Consider the following 22,748-nt stretch of genomic DNA (forward strand, 5'->3'; position numbering starts at 1 on the left):
GAGCCTGGACATCCCGACGACCACCTTCCCCCGCCAGGGGACCGAGCCCTGTGGGGGGGATGTGGTCTCCCAGTGGGCCCGAGGTCAAGGCACCCCCCCCCGGAGCTCTCTGCCCAGCTTGGGCTCATTGTGCCCTGTCCCCACTCAGCTCCCTGGGCCCAGGTCCTCCTCCGTTGGGGGAGCAGCCTCGGCCCGGGCTCCCCACACTGGGCCCGGGAGCGGCTCGTCCGGACCTCCTGGCCTGGCGCCTCCCTGCATGGCCTAGGGGCCCCCCGGCTGGCCTCCCGGGCTGGTCTGAGGCGACCCAGCGCCGGCAGGCTCAGGGCACTGCACCGGAGATGTCCGGGGACCCCCGAGCGAGCGCCCAGGCCTGGCCCAGCGCACCGGGCTTGTGAGGGGCCCAGCGTTGGAGGCGGGCGTCCGCCACGGGGCACAGGGTGTGTCCTGGTCATGGCAGCCCCACGTGGTGGGTGTGGCCGTGAGGGATCCCAGAAGAGGCAGGAGACAGACACGGGGGTCGACAGGACATTGCTTCCCAAGGAGGACGACGTCAGGCTCAGAGGACCTGCGAGGTCCTTAGGAAAACTCGGAGGCCCTGGGGATGTTGGCTGCGATGCTGTTCCTGGGGCCCAAGAGCGGTGCCCCAAAGCCCCAGTCAACACGGCCCGACGCAGTCTTTGGGGCTTCGGGGGATTGGGGCCGGTGGGCCACGAGGACGCCCAGGGCGTCACGTGGAGGACTCGATGTTTCTGGAGGCAGTGCTAAGCCTCGTTCTCTTCCGCCCTCTGTGCAGCCGGCCCCCGTGTTCCGCAGCGGATTCCAAGTGGCCATCCCGCTGCTCAACCTGAGGACCGGGCCCCGTCAGCGCCCACAGTGACCGTGAGTGCCCCGGGGACAGGGACCATGTGGTTGGGGCTGCTCCCGGATGAAGCCCCAGGGCTCAGTTCCCTGCTGGGACCCCAGAGCCTCTGCTGGGTGAGGGAGGAATGGAGGGAGTCAAGCTGGGGGAGAGGGAGGAAAGGAGGGAGGGAAAGAAGAGGAAGGCCTAGAGGGGGAGGGAGGGCAGGAGGGAGGGAAGGAAGGACTGAGGGACTGAAGGCATGAGGGAGGGAGGCCGTGAAAGCCCAGGAGTGCGGCCCATGCCTCTGGAGTCCTTGGGTGGAGGGAGGTGCGAGGGCATCCCCGGCCAGACCCTGGATGGTGGCTCAGGGCAGGTGCATCTGTCCTCGCCGTCCTGCCCTTCCTCCTCCTGGGCCATCCTGGATGGCCTTCTGCCATCCTGGACCCTGTCCACCTCCTCGTCCACCAATTGTGACTGTTCCCAGGAGCAGGGGGGGCAGGAGGGCTCTCAGGAGGGGCTTCCCGGATCCGGTGCCCCGGAGGAGACTGGGACGGTTAGCTCCAGGACGTTGTCACCTGAGCACTGGGACCGAGGACGGCGTCCACGTCCCTGGGCATGAGCGCTCCCCGACTGCCTCACCCTGCTCTCTCCCTTCTGGCGTGAAACACCGTGCCAGAGGTGGCGGGCTGAGTCCCCGGACGAGCACTGCTAGGTGATGGGTGCCCCTGCGGGCTGGGATGGGTGCTGCCCGCTGTGGTCCCAGACAGGGGTGCCCGTCCCCCTTCTCTCCGGGGGACGTGCCCTGGACCACCGTGTCGGCACGTTCTCCCCAGGGCTGCTGGTCCTCAGGCCAGACACCGGCCGGTCTGAGGGGGACGCGCGCTGCCTCCGTAGGGTTTCCTTGGCCAGAGGCCTTCCCGGGGAGCTCCCGCATCGCTGACACGGGCTCCCCGCGTGGCCTGTCCGCCGCCGGCCCCCCGCACCCCCCTCCCCATCCACCTGGCATGCTTTCGGTCTGTGTCGTTGTGGGACCCGGTGCCTTGGAGCCTGGGGGGCACCAGAGGCCGGGGAGAGCTTTCTCTGGCCTTGGGTTGTGAGCGATGGGTATGCCGTGTGGGGTGTGTCTTCCAGCTGTGTGCCTCGCCCTGGTGTGTGTGCAGGCCCCGGGAGGAAGCTGCCGGGTCGCATCTGGGGTCAGGCTGTGGTGTCCCGGCGGGAACAGGGGTCACGGCCCCGACCTTGGACCCCTCTGCACTCAAGGGGCCTCCGTGATCCCATCTCCTCTAGAACCCTTCGGGGTTTTCGGTATGGCAGGGGGCAAGTTCCATGTCCAAGACGCCCAGGACAAAACCCAGTCCCCTTTGAAAAGAGGTGGGCAGACACCCGGGCACCTCCAGAGTGATCCCCCTCCCAGAAACGTCCAGAACAGGGGAAGGAAGGGAGAGAGAAATCAGCTGAGGCGTGGCGAGGGGCCGGACTGGGGGAGCAATGGGCAGGGAGGGCTTGGGCTCAGGGTCCCCTTCGGGGAAGGAGTTGTTCCACAGCGATGTTCTGGGCTGTTGGGGGCGGTGGGGGGGGGGGGGCGGGTGGGGCGGCGCCGCCGGGGACGGACTTAGGGTTGAGCACGGGTTCCACGGAAAAACGATGCATTTTATTTAAAAGAGATAGGCGAGAGCGTCGAGGGCATGCAAAGCTAGGATGATGGTGAGACCGAAGCAGAGAGAAAGAACCCAGGCGGAGGGGATGAACCGTGGCGGCGGGCCATCGGGGTCGGGGCATGGAACGGAGGGTACCCGTCCAGGGAGCTCTCCCCGCAGGGCGGGGGCCTCTGGATGGGGCTCTGGGAGCCCCGCAGGAGCAGGTGTAGGGGCAGGTGTTGGGACAGGGGCCGGCACAGGAGCTGGGCCTGGTGCAAGAGCTGGGACCGGGGCAGGAGCAGGAGCAAGGGGACGGAAAGGGTCAGCAGGAGCGGCCGCTGCAGCATGCAGGGCTGGAGCTGGGTCAGGGCCAGGAAGAGGAGTGCAGGCAGGGCCAGGGGAAAGGGCAGGAGCAAGGGGCAGGAGCTGGGTGTGGGGCTGGAACAGGTGTCCGGTGGGAACAGGGAGAGGCAGGGGAAGAGACAGTGGCCCTGTGAGGGGCAAAGGGAGGGGCAGCGGTCCTGGCCGAGGCCGGGGAAGCGGCAGGGCCTGGGTGTGGAGCAGCAAGAGGGACCCAGGCAGGAGCAGGAGAAGGGGCAGGAGCAGGGGCAGGACCTGGGTCTCGGGCAGGAGCAGGGGCCCAGGCAGGGAGAGGCGAAGACAGAGGGGCCCTGAGAGGGGCAAGGGAAGGGCCAGTGGTCCTTGGAGGGGCAGGGGAAGGGGGTGGGCAAGCGGCAGGGGCAGGGGCAGGAGCAGGAGGACGGGTGGGGTCTGGAGCAGGAACAGGGACCCAGGGAGGAACACGGGAAGGGGCAGTCTTCCAGGCAGGGAAAGGGGCAGGGGCAGGAAGAGGTGCAGGACATGCGTGTGGGGCAGGAATCGGGGCAGAGGCAATGGCATGGGCATGGGCAGGGGCAGGGCCAGGGGCAGGGGCAGGGGCAGGATCCCGGGTAGGAACTGGGCCTGGGGCAGGAAGGAGGGCAGAGGCAGGGGCAGGGGAGTGGCCAGTGGTCCTGGCGGGGTTTGGAGAAGGGGCAGGAGCTGGGTCTGGGGCAGGAGCAGGGTCACAGGCAGGTGAAGGGGTAGGGGTCCTGGCAGGGGCAGAGGCAGGGGCAGGCCAAGGGGCAGGGATCCTGGCAGGGGCAAGGGAAGGGGCCGCGGAAGGGGCTGGAGCTGGGAGAGGTGTCCCGGCGATGGCTGGCGCAGGATCCAGGGCCCGAGCCGGGACTGGGTCAGGATCAGGGGTACAGGCGGGGACAGGGGAGGTGTCCGTGGCCTGGGTCGGGGCAGGCGAAGGGGCAGGATCAGATACACGAGCTGGGTGTGGGGCAAGAAGAAGGGCAGAGGCACGGGCAGGGGAAGGGGCAGCAGCTGTCTCCGTGGCAGGCGAAGGGGCAGGGGCCAGGCAAGGAGAATCAGTCCTTGCAGGGGCTGGGGCAGGGGCTGGGTGTGGGGCAGTAAGAGGGGCGCAGGCCGGGGAAGGGGCCGTGGCCAAGGCCGGGGCAGGGGACGGGGCAGGGGCAGCGGCAGGGTTTGCAGCTGGGTCAGGTGCGGTGGTGCTGGCTGGTGCAGGATGCAGGGCAGGACCTGGGCCTGTGGCAGGATGAGGGGCCCGGGCAGGGACGGGGGAAGGCGCAGGATCCTGAGAGGAGCAGGAGCAGGAGCACGGCCTGGGGCAGGAGCAGGCCGCAGCTCTTCCTGGGCAGCGTCAGGCTCCGCGGGGCCCGGTTCCTGGTCACCTGCTGGCGGCGGGTCCCCGGCTGAGGAGGCGGCAGGCACCGTCTCCCAATCCCCAGCTCCTGCTGATGTCAGGAGGGGCCCGAGCTCCTTGCCAGGAGCAGCTGTGAGAGGAGAGAAGGTCCCGCGCTTGCCTGCCTCTGCATGTGCCTTGGCGCCCCCAGGACCCAGGCGGGGCGTCGCGGAGAGGCCGCACCCAGGGAAGGAACCCTCAGCGGGATGGCTCCCCGAGGGCAGTGTCCCCGCTGGGTGCTCTGAGCCCAGTCCTTGCTCCTGGCCCCGCACCAGCCTGTGGGGCTTGTCCCTGTGGGCCCAGCACCGACCCGTCCCCGCACACACCCAGGCACCCAGCCCCGCCCCGCCTTCTCACCCTGGGGCTCGGCTTCCGCAGGTGGCCTGGCAGGCTCGGAAGCCTTTCCTGGGCCTGCGGACTCCTGGGTCAGGGAGGAGGTGGTGGCCGCCTGCCTCGTCTCTTCCTCCGTGGCCTTCTGCAAAGACAGGGACCGGTCGCTGGCCCGGAGCCATCCCAGCCCCGCCCGGCCGACCCCACTCTCCTCTTGCCCGGTCCCCCTGCTGCTCCCACATGGGCCCCAGACCTGTGCCTGCCCAGCCCTACCCCCGGTCCCGGGACCCACACCTGCAGGGCTCTGGGGATCGACCCTGGCCAGGAGCTCACATCCCCCACACCTGTCCCACACAGCCAGCCTTCACCTTGACCGCGACCTGCCCACCGGGCATCTTAGCCCTCATCCACCTGCTCCTGCTCAGGAAGGCCCCACCGCACGTCAGCCCTCCTTCCAGACACATACCTGCACAGGCACGCTCTCAGACACACACACACACACACACACACACACACACAAGACACTTACACACACAAGCCCAGCAGTTGAGGGGACCCGTCGATGCGAGCGTGTGGGGCTGGGCGGCCGGCTCTGGCCTCCCGGTGTCACCTTAGTCTCCTTTCGGCCGAAAGGCCAGAGGCGTCGGGCAGCCCTGAAAGGACCTCCAGAGCTCGGGGAAGTGGTAGCCGGGCGCGCTGTCCTCCGTCTCCACCGTCCCGAGTTTGGGAGGCAGCATGCGAACATGGTGTCGGTTGGACGATATCCAAAGCAACGAGCTGCGCAAGGGGGCGTCCCTGGAATGTGGGTGCCTGGTGACGTGAGTTCCAATTCTGTTGGGCTCTGTGGTCAGGGAAGTGAAGTCACCGCTTCCTGGGGACCCCTGCCCCGACTTCCTCCTCACACCCGAGTCCCCGAGGGCCCCTCCCCCAGCCGCTCCGTGCTCACCCCTCACCCCATGCCGCGTCCAGACAGTGGCCCCCACACATCGGACTTGTTTCGGTGGCAGCAGGCCACCGGCTGAGCCCTGCCCGCATGCAGGGGCCCGTCGGTGTTGGGCATGCACCCGCGTGTGCAATGGGGTGGGGGGCGGTCAGGGAGTCAGCATGGGTCCGGCTCGGGAGATCCTCCCGAGGAGACTCCCAGGTTCCCACTCACAGCTGCGTGTGTGTTCCCGTGGGTCCACGCCCTGTCCGACCCGGGGTGTGCTCAGCGTGTGCGTTTCAGCCACGTGGTCTGTGCCAGGAGGGTTCTCACGGGGATGCCGTGGCAGGAGGCAGTTCCTGGGCAGGAGCGACGGGGTTCTTCAGGAACCTCGAGACCGTCAGCGAGCATCTGTTCCCACGACGGGTCGAGGGACTCGTCGTGGGCTGCGCGTGCGTGGGTGTGTCCCTGCGTGGGTGCGGGCGTGCATGGGCCCGATGGGAACGGGGTTCCGGACCCGGCAGCGGCCAGGGTGTGTGTGGGGTGCTTCGGGGGAGGGGACCGAGCTAGGCCAGGGCCTGGCCATCCCTGCTGAGGGGAAGGTGAGCCAGCCCACACGGAGGCCCGGCGGGCAGGAGGAGCCTTGTGGCCACGGGGCCGGCGAGCCCGGGCTGATCCTTCCTTGGCAGGACGCATGTGGGCAGCTCCGGTTCCTGCTCGGAGCCCGGGGGACCCGCGGCCCCCACGGGAGATCGTTTCTTGTGCAGCGGGAGGCCTTGTGCCCTCGGGCTCCGGGCTCCCGGGAGCACAGCTGAGGATGAGCCCATCCTCGGAGCCGCCATCCGCCGTGGGTGCGGGGGTCCTCCCACGCCGTCCCGTCCACATCTTCGTCCTTGTTGTCGGCATAGTCGATGCAGGGAGGGCGGCAGAGGGGGCCGTGGGTGAAGAGCCCGGCCTGGGAAGTGGGGCCCACACTCACGGTGCTGGGGGTTCCTCCTTCCGAGGAAGCCGGGGCAGGACTCCAGGCAGAAGCACAGGGGGAGCTGGGGCATGGTGGCCGCCCGGTCCCTCACCGGCTGAGCGAGGTCGTGGATACCCCCAGGCCCCTCTGGTCCTTGTTTTGGACCTCAGTCCACAGAGGGTAGCCGCTCGGTCAAGGCAGGATGGCAAGTCCGGTGCAAAGACAGCAAGCGGCCGAGACCCGGCACAGTGGGGTTGTCGGTGGAGACAAGAGGGTGCGGTGGCCAATGCTGGAGAGGGTCTCGGCCTTGGCCTCGGGGCACCGGGGCTGGCGCGGCTCTGCCTTCCGGCGGAGGCCAGCGCACGCCGCCCGCCCTCGGGCACCTGCCGCCGCGGGAGCACCTGCCCCCTCCTCTCTGCCGAGGGCTCTCTCCTGCGCCAGCCGTGCCTCCTCCCACGCCAGCCAGCGGCTGCCGGCCGTGCACCCCGGGAGCCTGGACATCCCGACGACCACCTTCCCCCGCCAGGGGACCGAGCCCTGTGGGGGGGATGTGGTCTCCCAGTGGGCCCGAGGTCAAGGCACCCCCCCCCGGAGCTCTCTGCCCAGCTTGGGCTCATTGTGCCCTGTCCCCACTCAGCTCCCTGGGCCCAGGTCCTCCTCCGTTGGGGGAGCAGCCTCGGCCCGGGCTCCCCACACTGGGCCCGGGAACGGCTCGTCCGGACCTCCTGGCCTGGCGCCTCCCTGCCTGGCCTAGGGGCCCCCCGGCTGGCCTCCCGGGCTGGTCTGAGGCGACCCAGCGCCGGCAGGCTCAGGGCACTGCACCGGAGATGTCCGGGGACCCCCGAGCGAGCGCCCAGGCCTGGCCCAGCGCACCGGGCTTGTGAGGGGCCCAGCGTTGGAGGCGGGCGTCCGCCACGGGGCACAGGGTGTGTCCTGGTCATGGCAGCCCCACGTGGTGGGTGTGGCCGTGAGGGATCCCAGAAGAGGCAGGAGACAGACACGGGGGTCGACAGGACATTGCTTCCCAAGGAGGACGACGTCAGGCTCAGAGGACCTGCGAGGTCCTTAGGAAAACTCGGAGGCCCTGGGGATGTTGGCTGCGATGCTGTTCCTGGGGCCCAAGAGCGGTGCCCCAAAGCCCCAGTCAACACGGCCCGACGCAGTCTTTGGGGCTTCGGGGGATTGGGGCCGGTGGGCCACGAGGACGCCCAGGGCGTCACGTGGAGGACTCGATGTTTCTGGAGGCAGTGCTAAGCCTCGTTCTCTTCCGCCCTCTGTGCAGCCGGCCCCCGTGTTCCGCAGCGGATTCCAAGTGGCCATCCCGCTGCTCAACCTGAGGACCGGGCCCCGTCAGCGCCCACAGTGACCGTGAGTGCCCCGGGGACAGGGACCATGTGGTTGGGGCTGCTCCCGGATGAAGCCCCAGGGCTCAGTTCCCTGCTGGGACCCCAGAGCCTCTGCTGGGTGAGGGAGGAATGGAGGGAGTCAAGCTGGGGGAGAGGGAGGAAAGGAGGGAGGGAAAGAAGAGGAAGGCCTAGAGGGGGAGGGAGGGCAGGAGGGAGGGAAGGAAGGACTGAGGGACTGAAGGCATGAGGGAGGGAGGCCGTGAAAGCCCAGGAGTGCGGCCCATGCCTCTGGAGTCCTTGGGTGGAGGGAGGTGCGAGGGCATCCCCGGCCAGACCCTGGATGGTGGCTCAGGGCAGGTGCATCTGTCCTCGCCGTCCTGCCCTTCCTCCTCCTGGGCCATCCTGGATGGCCTTCTGCCATCCTGGACCCTGTCCACCTCCTCGTCCACCAATTGTGACTGTTCCCAGGAGCAGGGGGGGCAGGAGGGCTCTCAGGAGGGGCTTCCCGGATCCGGTGCCCCGGAGGAGACTGGGACGGTTAGCTCCAGGACGTTGTCACCTGAGCACTGGGACCGAGGACGGCGTCCACGTCCCTGGGCATGAGCGCTCCCCGACTGCCTCACCCTGCTCTCTCCCTTCTGGCGTGAAACACCGTGCCAGAGGTGGCGGGCTGAGTCCCCGGACGAGCACTGCTAGGTGATGGGTGCCCCTGCGGGCTGGGATGGGTGCTGCCCGCTGTGGTCCCAGACAGGGGTGCCCGTCCCCCTTCTCTCCGGGGGACGTGCCCTGGACCTCCGTGTCGGCACGTTCTCCCCAGGGCTGCTGGTCCTCAGGCCAGACACCGGCCGGTCTGAGGGGGACGCGCGCTGCCTCCGTAGGGTTTCCTTGGCCAGAGGCCTTCCCGGGGAGCTCCCGCATCGCTGACACGGGCTCCCCGCGTGGCCTGTCCGCCGCCGGCCCCCCGCACCCCCCTCCCCATCCACCTGGCATGCTTTCGGTCTGTGTCGTTGTGGGACCCGGTGCCTTGGAGCCTGGGGGGCACCAGAGGCCGGGGAGAGCTTTCTCTGGCCTTGGGTTGTGAGCGATGGGTATGCCGTGTGGGGTGTGTCTTCCAGCTGTGTGCCTCGCCCTGGTGTGTGTGCAGGCCCCGGGAGGAAGCTGCCGGGTCGCATCTGGGGTCAGGCTGTGGTGTCCCGGCGGGAACAGGGGTCACGGCCCCGACCTTGGACCCCTCTGCACTCAAGGGGCCTCCGTGATCCCATCTCCTCTAGAACCCTTCGGGGTTTTCGGTATGGCAGGGGGCAAGTTCCATGTCCAAGACGCCCAGGACAAAACCCAGTCCCCTTTGAAAAGAGGTGGGCAGACACCCGGGCACCTCCAGAGTGATCCCCCTCCCAGAAACGTCCAGAACAGGGGAAGGAAGGGAGAGAGAAATCAGCTGAGGCGTGGCGAGGGGCCGGACTGGAGGAGCAATGGGCAGGGAGGGCTTGGGCTCAGGGTCCCCTTCGGGGAAGGAGTTGTTCCACAGCGATGTTCTGGGCTGTTGGGGGCGGTGGGGGGGGGGGGGCGGGTGGGGCGGCGCCGCCTGGGACGGACTTAGGGTTGAGCACGGGTTCCACGGAAAAACGATGCATTTTATTTAAAAGAGATAGGCGAGAGCGTCGAGGGCATGCAAAGCTAGGATGATGGTGAGACCGAAGCAGAGAGAAAGAACCCAGGCGGAGGGGATGAACCGTGGCGGCGGGCCATCGGGGTCGGGGCATGGAACGGAGGGTACCCGTCCAGGGAGCTCTCCCCGCAGGGCGGGGGCCTCTGGATGGGGCTCTGGGAGCCCCGCAGGAGCAGGTGTAGGGGCAGGTGTTGGGACAGGGGCCGGCACAGGAGCTGGGCCTGGTGCAAGAGCTGGGACCGGGGCAGGAGCAGGAGCAAGGGGACGGAAAGGGTCAGCAGGAGCGGCCGCTGCAGCATGCAGGGCTGGAGCTGGGTCAGGGCCAGGAAGAGGAGTGCAGGCAGGGCCAGGGGAAAGGGCAGGAGCAAGGGGCAGGAGCTGGGTGTGGGGCTGGAACAGGTGTCCGGTGGGAACAGGGAGAGGCAGGGGAAGAGACAGTGGCCCTGTGAGGGGCAAAGGGAGGGGCAGCGGTCCTGGCCGAGGCCGGGGAAGCGGCAGGGCCTGGGTGTGGAGCAGCAAGAGGGACCCAGGCAGGAGCAGGAGAAGGGGCAGGAGCAGGGGCAGGACCTGGGTCTCGGGCAGGAGCAGGGGCCCAGGCAGGGAGAGGCGAAGACAGAGGGGCCCTGAGAGGGGCAAGGGAAGGGCCAGTGGTCCTTGGAGGGGCAGGGGAAGGGGGTGGGCAAGCGGCAGGGGCAGGGGCAGGAGCAGGAGGACGGGTGGGGTCTGGAGCAGGAACAGGGACCCAGGGAGGAACACGGGAAGGGGCAGTCTTCCAGGCAGGGAAAGGGGCAGGGGCAGGAAGAGGTGCAGGACATGCGTGTGGGGCAGGAATCGGGGCAGAGGCAATGGCATGGGCATGGGCAGGGGCAGGGCCAGGGGCAGGGGCAGGGGCAGGGGCAGGATCCCGGGTAGGAACTGGGCCTGGGGCAGGAAGGAGGGCAGAGGCAGGGGCAGGGGAGTGGCCAGTGGTCCTGGCGGGGTTTGGAGAAGGGGCAGGAGCTGGGTCTGGGGCAGGAGCAGGGTCACAGGCAGGTGAAGGGGTAGGGGTCCTGGCAGGGGCAGAGGCAGGGGCAGGCCAAGGGGCAGGGATCCTGGCAGGGGCAAGGGAAGGGGCCGTGGAAGGGGCTGGAGCTGGGAGAGGTGTCCCGGCGATGGCTGGCGCAGGATCCAGGGCCCGAGCCGGGACTGGGTCAGGATCAGGGGTACAGGCGGGGACAGGGGAGGTGTCCGTGGCCTGGGTCGGGGCAGGCGAAGGGGCAGGATCAGATACACGAGCTGGGTGTGGGGCAAGAAGAAGGGCAGAGGCACGGGCAGGGGAAGGGGCAGCAGCTGTCTCCGTGGCAGGCGAAGGGGCAGGGGCCAGGCAAGGAGAATCAGTCCTTGCAGGGGCTGGGGCAGGGGCTGGGTGTGGGGCAGTAAGAGGGGCGCAGGCCGGGGAAGGGGCCGTGGCCAAGGCCGGGGCAGGGGACGGGGCAGGGGCAGCGGCAGGGTTTGCAGCTGGGTCAGGTGCGGTGGTGCTGGCTGGTGCAGGATGCAGGGCAGGACCTGGGCCTGTGGCAGGATGAGGGGCCCGGGCGGGGACGGGGGAAGGCGCAGGATCCTGAGAGGAGCAGGAGCAGGAGCACGGCCTGGGGCAGGAGCAGGCCGCAGCTCTTCCTGGGCAGCGTCAGGCTCCGCGGGGCCCGGTTCCTGGTCACCTGCTGGCGGCGGGTCCCCGGCTGAGGAGGCGGCAGGCACCGTCTCCCAATCCCCAGCTCCTGCTGATGTCAGGAGGGGCCCGAGCTCCTTGCCAGGAGCAGCTGTGAGAGGAGAGAAGGTCCCGCGCTTGCCTGCCTCTGCATGTGCCTTGGCGCCCCCAGGACCCAGGCGGGGCTTCGTGGAGAGGCCGCAGCCAGGGAAGGAACCCTCAGCGGGATGGCTCCCCGAGGGCAGTGTCCCCGCTGGGTGCTCTGAGCCCAGTCCTTGCTCCTGGCCCCGCACCAGCCTGTGGGGCTTGTCCCTGTGGGCCCAGCACCGACCCGTCCCCGCACACACCCAGGCACCCAGCCCCGCCCCGCCTTCTCACCCTGGGGCTCGGCTTCCGCAGGTGGCCTGGCAGGCTCGGAAGCCTTTCCTGGGCCTGCGGACTCCTGGGTCAGGGAGGAGGTGGTGGCCGCCTGCCTCGTCTCTTCCTCCGTGGCCTTCTGCAAAGACAGGGACCGGTCGCTGGCCCGGAGCCATCCCAGCCCCGCCCGGCCGACCCCACTCTCCTCTTGCCCGGTCCCCCTGCTGCTCCCACATGGGCCCCAGACCTGTGCCTGCCCAGCCCTACCCCCGGTCCCGGGACCCACACCTGCAGGGCTCTGGGGATCGACCCTGGCCAGGAGCTCACATCCCCCACACCTGTCCCACCCAGCCAGCCTTCACCTTGACCGCGACCTGCCCACCGGGCATCTTAGCCCTCATCCACCTGCTCCTGCTCAGGAAGGCCCCACCGCACGTCAGCCCTCCTTCCAGACACATACCTGCACAGGCACGCTCTCAGACACACACACACACACACACACACACACACACAGACACTTACACACACACACACACACACACAGACACTTACACACACAAGCCTAGCAGTTGAGGGGACCCGTGGCTGCGCCCGTCGATGCGAGCGTGTGGGGCTGGGCGGCCGGCTCTGGCCTCCCGGTGTCACCTTAGTCTCCTTTCGGCCGAAAGGCCAGAGGCGTCGGGCAGCCCTGAAAGGACCTCCAGAGCGCGGGGAAGTGGTAGCCGGGCGCGCTGTCCTCCGTCTCCACCGTCCCGAGTTTGGGAGGCAGCATGCGAACATGGTGTCGGTTGGACGATGTCCAAAGCAACGAGCTGCGCAGGGGGGCGTCCCTGGAATGTGGGTGCCTGGTGACGTGGGTTCCAATTCTGTTGGGCTCTGTGGTCAGGGAAGTGAGGTCACCGCTTCCTGGGGACCCCAGCCCCGACTTCCTCCTCACACCCGAGTCCCCGAGGGCCCCTCCCCCAGCCGCTCCGTGCTCACCCCTCACCCCATGCCGCGTCCAGACAGCGGCCCCCACACATCGGACTTGTTTCGGTGGTGCTGATGGCAGCAGGCCACCGCCCTGAGCCCTGCCCGCATGCAGGGGCCCGTCGGTGTTGGGCATGCACCCGCGTGTGCAATGGGGTGGGGGGCGGTCAGGGAGTCAGCATGGGTCCGGCTCGGGAGATCCTCCCGAGGAGACTCCCAGGTTCCCACTCACAGCTGCGTGTGTGTTCCCGTGGGTCCACGCCCTGTCCGACCCGGGGTGTGCTCAGCGTGTGCGTTTCAGCCACGTGGTCTGTGCCAGGAGGGTTCTCACGGGGATGCCGTGGCAGGAGGCAGTTCCTGGGCAGGAGCGACGGGGTTCTTCAGGAACCTCGAGACCGTCAGCGAGCATCTGTTGCCACGACGGGTCGAGGGACTCGTCGTGGGCTGCGCGTGCGTGGGTGTGTCCCTGCGTGGGTGCGGGCGTGCACGGGTCCCGATGGGAACGGGGTTCCGGACCCGGCAGCGGCCAGGGTGTGTGTGGGGTGCTTCGGGGGAGGGGACCGAGCTAGGCCAGGGCCTGGCCATCCCTGCTGAGGGGAAGGTGAGCCAGCCCACACGGAGGCCCGGCGGGCAGGAGGAGCCTTGTGGCCACGGGGCCGGCGAGCCCGGGCTGATCCTTCCTTGGCAGGACGCATGTGGGCAGCTCCGGTTCCTGCTCGGAGCCCGGGGGACCCGCGGCCCCCACGGGAGATCGTTTCTTGTGCAGCGGGAGGCCTTGTGCCCTCGGGCTCCGGGCTCCCGGGAGCACAGCTGAGGATGAGCCCATCCTCGGAGCCGCCATCCGCCGTGGGTGCGGGGGTCCTCCCACGCCGTCCCGTCCACATCTTCGTCCTTGTTGTCGGCATAGTCGATGCAGGGAGGGCGGCAGAGGGGGCCGTGGGTGAAGAGCCCGGCCTGGGAAGTGGGGCCCACACTCACGGTGCTGGGGGTTCCTCCTTCCGAGGAAGCCGGGGCAGGACTCCAGGCAGAAGCACAGGGGGAGCTGGGGCATGGTGGCCGCCCGGTCCCTCACCGGCTGAGCGAGGTCGTGGATACCCCCAGGCCCCTCTGGTCCTTGTTTTGGACCTCAGTCCACAGAGGGTAGCCGCTCGGTCAAGGCAGGATGGCAAGTCCGGTGCAAAGACAGCAAGCGGCCGAGACCCGGCACAGTGGGGTTGTCGGTGGAGACAAGAGGGTGCGGTGGCCAATGCTGGAGAGGGTCTCGGCCTTGGCCTCGGGGCACCGGGGCTGGCGCGGCTCTGCCTTCCGGCGGAGGCCGGCGCACGCCGCCCGCCCTCGGGCACCTGCCGCCGCGGGAGCACCTGCCCCCTCCTCTCTGCCGAGGGCTCTCTCCTGCGCCAGCCGTGCCTCCTCCCACGCCAGCCAGCGGCTGCCGGCCGTGCAGCCCGGGAGCCTGGACATCCCGACGACCACCTTCCCCCGCCAGGGGACCGAGCCCTGTGGGGGGGATGTGGTCTCCCAGTGGGCCCGAGGTCAAGGCACCCCCCCCCCCCGGAGCTCTCTGCCCAGCTTGGGCTCATTGTGCCCTGTCCCCACTCAGCTCCCTGGGCCCAGGTCCTCCTCCGTTGGGGGAGCAGCCTCGGCCCGGGCTCCCCACACTGGGCCCGGGAGCGGCTCGTCCGGACCTCCTGGCCTGGCGCCTCCCTGCCTGGCCTAGGGGCCCCCCGGCTGGCCTCCCGGGCTGGTCTGAGGCGACCCAGCGCCGGCAGGCTCAGGGCACTGCACCGGAGATGTCCGGGGACCCCCGAGCGAGCGCCCAGGCCTGGCCCAGCGCACCGGGCTTGTGAGGGGCCCAGCGTTGGAGGCGGGCGTCCGCCACGGGGCACAGGGTGTGTCCTGGTCATGGCAGCCCCACGTGGTGGGTGTGGCCGTGAGGGATCCCAGAAGAGGCAGGAGACAGACACGGGGGTCGACAGGACATTGCTTCCCAAGGAGGACGACGTCAGGCTCAGAGGACCTGCGAGGTCCTTAGGAAAACTCGGAGGCCCTGGGGATGTTGGCTGCGATGCTGTTCCTGGGGCCCAAGAGCGGTGCCCCAAAGCCCCAGTCAACACGGCCCGACGCAGTCTTTGGGGCTTCGGGGGATTGGGGCCGGTGGGCCACGAGGACGCCCAGGGCGTCACGTGGAGGACTCGGTGTTTCTGGAGGCAGTGCTAAGCCTCGTTCTCTTCCGCCCTCTGTGCAGCCGGCCCCCGTGTTCCGCAGCGGATTCCAAGTGGCCATCCCGCTGCTCAACCTGAGGACCGGGCCCCGTCAGCGCCCACAGTGACCGTGAGTGCCCCGGGGACAGGGACCATGTGGTTGGGGCTGCTCCCGGATGAAGCCCCAGGGCTCAGTTCCCTGCTGGGACCCCAGAGCCTCTGCTGGGTGAGGGAGGAATGGAGGGAGTCAAGCTGGGGGAGAGGGAGGAAAGGAGGGAGGGAAAGAAGAGGAAGGCCTAGAGGGGGAGGGAGGGCAGGAGGGAGGGAAGGAAGGACTGAGGGACTGAAGGCATGAGGGAGGGAGGCCGTGAAAGCCCAGGAGTGCGGCCCATGCCTCTGGAGTCCTTGGGTGGAGGGAGGTGCGAGGGCATCCCCGGCCAGACCCTGGATGGTGGCTCAGGGCAGGTGCATCTGTCCTCGCCGTCCTGCCCTTCCTCCTCCTGGGCCATCCTGGATGGCCTTCTGCCATCCTGGACCCTGTCCACCTCCTCGTCCACCAATTGTGACTGTTCCCAGGAGCAGGGGGGGCAGGAGGGCTCTCAGGAGGGGCTTCCCGGATCCGGTGCCCCAGAGGAGACTGGGACGGTTAGCTCCAGGACGTTGTCACCTGAGCACTGGGACCGAGGACGGCGTCCACGTCCCTGGGCATGAGCGCTCCCCGACTGCCTCACCCTGCTCTCTCCCTTCTGGCGTGAAACACCGTGCCAGAGGTGGCGGGCTGAGTCCCCGGACGAGCACTGCTAGGTGATGGGTGCCCCTGCGGGCTGGGATGGGTGCTGCCCGCTGTGGTCCCAGACAGGGGTGCCCGTCCCCCTTCTCTCCGGGGGACGTGCCCTGGACCTCCGTGTCGGCACGTTCTCCCCAGGGCTGCTGGTCCTCAGGCCAGACACCGGCCGGTCTGAGGGGGACGCGCGCTGCCTCCGTAGGGTTTCCTTGGCCAGAGGCCTTCCCGGGGAGCTCCCGCATCGCTGACACGGGCTCCCCGCGTGGCCTGTCCGCCGCCGGCCCCCCGCACCCCCCTCCCCATCCACCTGGCATGCTTTCGGTCTGTGTCGTTGTGGGACCCGGTGCCTTGGAGCCTGGGGGGCACCAGAGGCCGGGGAGAGCTTTCTCTGGCCTTGGGTTGTGAGCGATGGGTATGCCGTGTGGGGTGTGTCTTCCAGCTGTGTGCCTCGCCCTGGTGTGTGTGCAGGCCCCGGGAGGAAGCTGCCGGGTCGCATCTGGGGTCAGGCTGTGGTGTCCCGGCGGGAACAGGGGTCACGGCCCCGACCTTGGACCCCTCTGCACTCAAGGGGCCTCCGTGATCCCATCTCCTCTAGAACCCTTCGGGGTTTTCGGTATGGCAGGGGGCAAGTTCCATGTCCAAGACGCCCAGGACAAAACCCAGTCCCCTTTGAAAAGAGGTGGGCAGACACCCGGGCACCTCCAGAGTGATCCCCCTCCCAGAAACGTCCAGAACAGGGGAAGGAAGGGAGAGAGAAATCAGCTGAGGCGTGGCGAGGGGCCGGACTGGGGGAGCAATGGGCAGGGAGGGCTTGGGCTCAGGGTCCCCTTCGGGGAAGGAGTAGTTCCACAGCGATGTTCTGGGCTGTTGGGGGCGGTGGGAGGGGGCGGGTGGGGCGGCGCCGCCGGGGACGGACTTAGGGTTGAGCACGGGTTCCACGGAAAAACGATGCATTTTATTTAAAAGAGATAGGCGAGAGCGTCGAGGGCATGCAAAGCTAGGATGATGGTGAGACCGAAGCAGAGAGAAAGAACCCAGGCGGAGGGGATGAACCGTGGCGGCGGGCCATCGGGGTCGGGGCATGGAACGGAGGGTACCCGTCCAGGGAGCTCTCCCCGCAGGGCGGGGGCCTCTGGATGGGGCTCTGGGAGCCCCGCAGGAGCAGGTGTAGGGGCAGGTGTTGGGACAGGGGCCGGCACAGGAGCTGGGCCTGGTGCAAGAGCTGGGACCGGGGCAGGAGCAGGAGCAAGGGGACGGAAAGGGTCAGCAGGAGCGGCCGCTGCAGCATGCAGGGCTGGAGCTGGGTCAGGGCCAGGAAGAGGAGTGCAGGCAGGGCCAGGGGAAAGGGCAGGAGCAAGGGGCAGGAGCTGGGTGTGGGGCTGGAACAGGTGTCCGGTGGGAACAGGGAGAGGCAGGGGAAGAGACAGTGGCCCTGTGAGGGGCAAAGGGAGGGGCAGCGGTCCTGGCCGAGGCCGGGGAAGCGGCAGGGCCTGGGTGTGGAGCAGCAAGAGGGACCCAGGCAGGAGCAGGAGAAGGGGCAGGAGCAGGGGCAGGACCTGGGTCTCGGGCAGGAGCAGGGGCCCAGGCAGGGAGAGGCGAAGACAGAGGGGCCCTGAGAGGGGCAAGGGAAGGGCCAGTGGTCCTTGGAGGGGCAGGGGAAGGGGGTGGGCAAGCGGCAGGGGCAGGGGCAGGAGCAGGAGGACGGGTGGGGTCTGGAGCAGGAACAGGGACCCAGGGAGGAACACGGGAAGGGGCAGTCTTCCAGGCAGGGAAAGGGGCAGGGGCAGGAAGAGGTGCAGGACATGCGTGTGGGGCAGGAATCGGGGCAGAGGCAATGGCATGGGCATGGGCAGGGGCAGGGCCAGGGGCAGGGGCAGGGGCAGGGGCAGGATCCCGGGTAGGAACTGGGCCTGGGGCAGGAAGGAGGGCAGAGGCAGGGGCAGGGGAGTGGCCAGTGGTCCTGGCGGGGTTTGGAGAAGGGGCAGGAGCTGGGTCTGGGGCAGGAGCAGGGTCACAGGCAGGTGAAGGGGTAGGGGTCCTGGCAGGGGCAGAGGCAGGGGCAGGCCAAGGGGCAGGGATCCTGGCAGGGGCAAGGGAAGGGGCCGTGGAAGGGGCTGGAGCTGGGAGAGGTGTCCCGGCGATGGCTGGCGCAGGATCCAGGGCCCGAGCCGGGACTGGGTCAGGATCAGGGGTACAGGCGGGGACAGGGGAGGTGTCCGTGGCCTGGGTCGGGGCAGGCGAAGGGGCAGGATCAGATACACGAGCTGGGTGTGGGGCAAGAAGAAGGGCAGAGGCACGGGCAGGGGAAGGGGCAGCAGCTGTCTCCGTGGCAGGCGAAGGGGCAGGGGCCAGGCAAGGAGAATCAGTCCTTGCAGGGGCTGGGGCAGGGGCTGGGTGTGGGGCAGTAAGAGGGGCGCAGGCCGGGGAAGGGGCCGTGGCCAAGGCCGGGGCAGGGGACGGGGCAGGGGCAGCGGCAGGGTTTGCAGCTGGGTCAGGTGCGGTGGTGCTGGCTGGTGCAGGATGCAGGGCAGGACCTGGGCCTGTGGCAGGATGAGGGGCCCGGGCGGGGACGGGGGAAGGCGCAGGATCCTGAGAGGAGCAGGAGCAGGAGCACGGCCTGGGGCAGGAGCAGGCCGCAGCTCTTCCTGGGCAGCGTCAGGCTCCGCGGGGCCCGGTTCCTGGTCACCTGCTGGCGGCGGGTCCCCGGCTGAGGAGGCGGCAGGCACCGTCTCCCAATCCCCAGCTCCTGCTGATGTCAGGAGGGGCCCGAGCTCCTTGCCAGGAGCAGCTGTGAGAGGAGAGAAGGTCCCGCGCTTGCCTGCCTCTGCATGTGCCTTGGCGCCCCCAGGACCCAGGCGGGGCTTCGCGGAGAGGCCGCAGCCAGGGAAGGAACCCTCAGCGGGATGGCTCCCCGAGGGCAGTGTCCCCGCTGGGTGCTCTGAGCCCAGTCCTTGCTCCTGGCCCCGCACCAGCCTGTGGGGCTTGTCCCTGTGGGCCCAGCACCGACCCGTCCCCGCACACACCCAGGCACCCAGCCCCGCCCCGCCTTCTCACCCTGGGGCTCGGCTTCCGCAGGTGGCCTGGCAGGCTCGGAAGCCTTTCCTGGGCCTGCGGACTCCTGGGTCAGGGAGGAGGTGGTGGCCGCCTGCCTCGTCTCTTCCTCCGTGGCCTTCTGCAAAGACAGGGACCGGTCGCTGGCCCGGAGCCATCCCAGCCCCGCCCGGCCGACCCCACTCTCCTCTTGCCCGGTCCCCCTGCTGCTCCCACATGGGCCCCAGACCTGTGCCTGCCCAGCCCTACCCCCGGTCCCGGGACCCACACCTGCAGGGCTCTGGGGATCGACCCTGGCCAGGAGCTCACATCCCCCACACCTGTCCCACCCAGCCAGCCTTCACCTTGACCGCGACCTGCCCACCGGGCATCTTAGCCCTCATCCACCTGCTCCTGCTCAGGAAGGCCCCACCGCACGTCAGCCCTCCTTCCAGACACATACCTGCACAGGCACGCTCTCAGACACACACACACACACACACACACACACACACACACAGACACTTACACACACACACACACACACACAGACACTTACACACACAAGCCCAGCAGTTGAGGGGACCCGTGGCTGCGCCCGTCGATGCGAGCGTGTGGGGCTGGGCGGCCGGCTCTGGCCTCCCGGTGTCACCTTAGTCTCCTTTCGGCCGAAAGGCCAGAGGCGTCGGGCAGCCCTGAAAGGACCTCCAGAGCGCGGGGAAGTGGTAGCCGGGCGCGCTGTCCTCCGTCTCCACCGTCCCGAGTTTGGGAGGCAGCATGCGAACATGGTGTCGGTTGGACGATGTCCAAAGCAACGAGCTGCGCAGGGGGGCGTCCCTGGAATGTGGGTGCCTGGTGACGTGGGTTCCAATTCTGTTGGGCTCTGTGGTCAGGGAAGTGAGGTCACCGCTTCCTGGGGACCCCAGCCCCGACTTCCTCCTCACACCCGAGTCCCCGAGGGCCCCTCCCCCAGCCGCTCCGTGCTCACCCCTCACCCCATGCCGCGTCCAGACAGCGGCCCCCACACATCGGACTTGTTTCGGTGGTGCTGATGGCAGCAGGCCACCGCCCTGAGCCCTGCCCGCATGCAGGGGCCCGTCGGTGTTGGGCATGCACCCGCGTGTGCAATGGGGTGGGGGGCGGTCAGGGAGTCAGCATGGGTCCGGCTCGGGAGATCCTCCCGAGGAGACTCCCAGGTTCCCACTCACAGCTGCGTGTGTGTTCCCGTGGGTCCACGCCCTGTCCGACCCGGGGTGTGCTCAGCGTGTGCGTTTCAGCCACGTGGTCTGTGCCAGGAGGGTTCTCACGGGGATGCCGTGGCAGGAGGCAGTTCCTGGGCAGGAGCGACGGGGTTCTTCAGGAACCTCGAGACCGTCAGCGAGCATCTGTTGCCACGACGGGTCGAGGGACTCGTCGTGGGCTGCGCGTGCGTGGGTGTGTCCCTGCGTGGGTGCGGGCGTGCACGGGTCCCGATGGGAACGGGGTTCCGGACCCGGCAGCGGCCAGGGTGTGTGTGGGGTGCTTCGGGGGAGGGGACCGAGCTAGGCCAGGGCCTGGCCATCCCTGCTGAGGGGAAGGTGAGCCAGCCCACACGGAGGCCCGGCGGGCAGGAGGAGCCTTGTGGCCACGGGGCCGGCGAGCCCGGGCTGATCCTTCCTTGGCAGGACGCATGTGGGCAGCTCCGGTTCCTGCTCGGAGCCCGGGGGACCCGCGGCCCCCACGGGAGATCGTTTCTTGTGCAGCGGGAGGCCTTGTGCCCTCGGGCTCCGGGCTCCCGGGAGCACAGCTGAGGATGAGCCCATCCTCGGAGCCGCCATCCGCCGTGGGTGCGGGGGTCCTCCCACGCCGTCCCGTCCACATCTTCGTCCTTGTTGTCGGCATAGTCGATGCAGGGAGGGCGGCAGAGGGGGCCGTGGGTGAAGAGCCCGGCCTGGGAAGTGGGGCCCACACTCACGGTGCTGGGGGTTCCTCCTTCCGAGGAAGCCGGGGCAGGACTCCAGGCAGAAGCACAGGGGGAGCTGGGGCATGGTGGCCGCCCGGTCCCTCACCGGCTGAGCGAGGTCGTGGATACCCCCAGGCCCCTCTGGTCCTTGTTTTGGACCTCAGTCCACAGAGGGTAGCCGCTCGGTCAAGGCAGGATGGCAAGTCCGGTGCAAAGACAGCAAGCGGCCGAGACCCGGCACAGTGGGGTTGTCGGTGGAGACAAGAGGGTGCGGTGGCCAATGCTGGAGAGGGTCTCGGCCTTGGCCTCGGGGCACCGGGGCTGGCGCGGCTCTGCCTTCCGGCGGAGGCCGGCGCACGCCGCCCGCCCTCGGGCACCTGCCGCCGCGGGAGCACCTGCCCCCTCCTCTCTGCCGAGGGCTCTCTCCTGCGCCAGCCGTGCCTCCTCCCACGCCAGCCAGCGGCTGCCGGCCGTGCAGCCCGGGAGCCTGGACATCCCGACGACCACCTTCCCCCGCCAGGGGACCGAGCCCTGTGGGGGGGATGTGGTCTCCCAGTGGGCCCGAGGTCAAGGCACCCCCCCCCCCCGGAGCTCTCTGCCCAGCTTGGGCTCATTGTGCCCTGTCCCCACTCAGCTCCCTGGGCCCAGGTCCTCCTCCGTTGGGGGAGCAGCCTCGGCCCGGGCTCCCCACACTGGGCCCGGGAGCGGCTCGTCCGGACCTCCTGGCCTGGCGCCTCCCTGCCTGGCCTAGGGGCCCCCCGGCTGGCCTCCCGGGCTGGTCTGAGGCGACCCAGCGCCGGCAGGCTCAGGGCACTGCACCGGAGATGTCCGGGGACCCCCGAGCGAGCGCCCAGGCCTGGCCCAGCGCACCGGGCTTGTGAGGGGCCCAGCGTTGGAGGCGGGCGTCCGCCACGGGGCACAGGGTGTGTCCTGGTCATGGCAGCCCCACGTGGTGGGTGTGGCCGTGAGGGATCCCAGAAGAGGCAGGAGACAGACACGGGGGTCGACAGGACATTGCTTCCCAAGGAGGACGACGTCAGGCTCAGAGGACCTGCGAGGTCCTTAGGAAAACTCGGAGGCCCTGGGGATGTTGGCTGCGATGCTGTTCCTGGGGCCCAAGAGCGGTGCCCCAAAGCCCCAGTCAACACGGCCCGACGCAGTCTTTGGGGCTTCGGGGGATTGGGGCCGGTGGGCCACGAGGACGCCCAGGGCGTCACGTGGAGGACTCGATGTTTCTGGAGGCAGTGCTAAGCCTCGTTCTCTTCCGCCCTCTGTGCAGCCGGCCCCCGTGTTCCGCAGCGGATTCCAAGTGGCCATCCCGCTGCTCAACCTGAGGACCGGGCCCCGTCAGCGCCCACAGTGACCGTGAGTGCCCCGGGGACAGGGACCATGTGGTTGGGGCTGCTCCCGGATGAAGCCCCAGGGCTCAGTTCCCTGCTGGGACCCCAGAGCCTCTGCTGGGTGAGGGAGGAATGGAGGGAGTCAAGCTGGGGGAGAGGGAGGAAAGGAGGGAGGGAAAGAAGAGGAAGGCCTAGAGGGGGAGGGAGGGCAGGAGGGAGGGAAGGAAGGACTGAGGGACTGAAGGCATGAGGGAGGGAGGCCGTGAAAGCCCGGGAGTGCGGCCCATGCCTCTGGAGTCCTTGGGTGGAGGGAGGTGCGAGGGCATCCCCGGCCAGACCCTGGATGGTGGCTCAGGGCAGGTGCATCTGTCCTCACCGTCCTGCCCTTCCTCCTCCTGGGCCATCCTGGATGGCCTTCTGCCATCCTGGACCCTGTCCACCTCCTCGTCCACCAATTGTGACTGTTCCCAGGAGCAGGGGGGGCAGGAGGGCTCTCAGGAGGGGCTTCCCGGATCCGGTGCCCCGGAGGAGACTGGGACGGTTAGCTCCAGGACGTTGTCACCTGAGCACTGGGACCGAGGACGGCGTCCACGTCCCTGGGCATGAGCGCTCCCCGACTGCCTCACCCTGCTCTCTCCCTTCTGGCGTGAAACACCGTGCCAGAGGTGGCGGGCTGAGTCCCCGGACGAGCACTGCTAGGTGATGGGTGCCCCTGCGGGCTGGGATGGGTGCTGCCCGCTGTGGTCCCAGACAGGGGTGCCCGTCCCCCTTCTCTCCGGGGGACGTGCCCTGGACCTCCGTGTCGGCACGTTCTCCCCAGGGCTGCTGGTCCTCAGGCCAGACACCGGCCGGTCTGAGGGGGACGCGCGCTGCCTCCGTAGGGTTTCCTTGGCCAGAGGCCTTCCCGGGGAGCTCCCGCATCGCTGACACGGGCTCCCCGCGTGGCCTGTCCGCCGCCGGCCCCCCGCACCCCCCTCCCCAT

This window comes from Meles meles, unplaced genomic scaffold (genome assembly GCF_922984935.1).
Source record: "Meles meles unplaced genomic scaffold, mMelMel3.1 paternal haplotype, whole genome shotgun sequence".
Lineage (NCBI taxonomy): Eukaryota > Metazoa > Chordata > Mammalia > Carnivora > Mustelidae > Meles > Meles meles.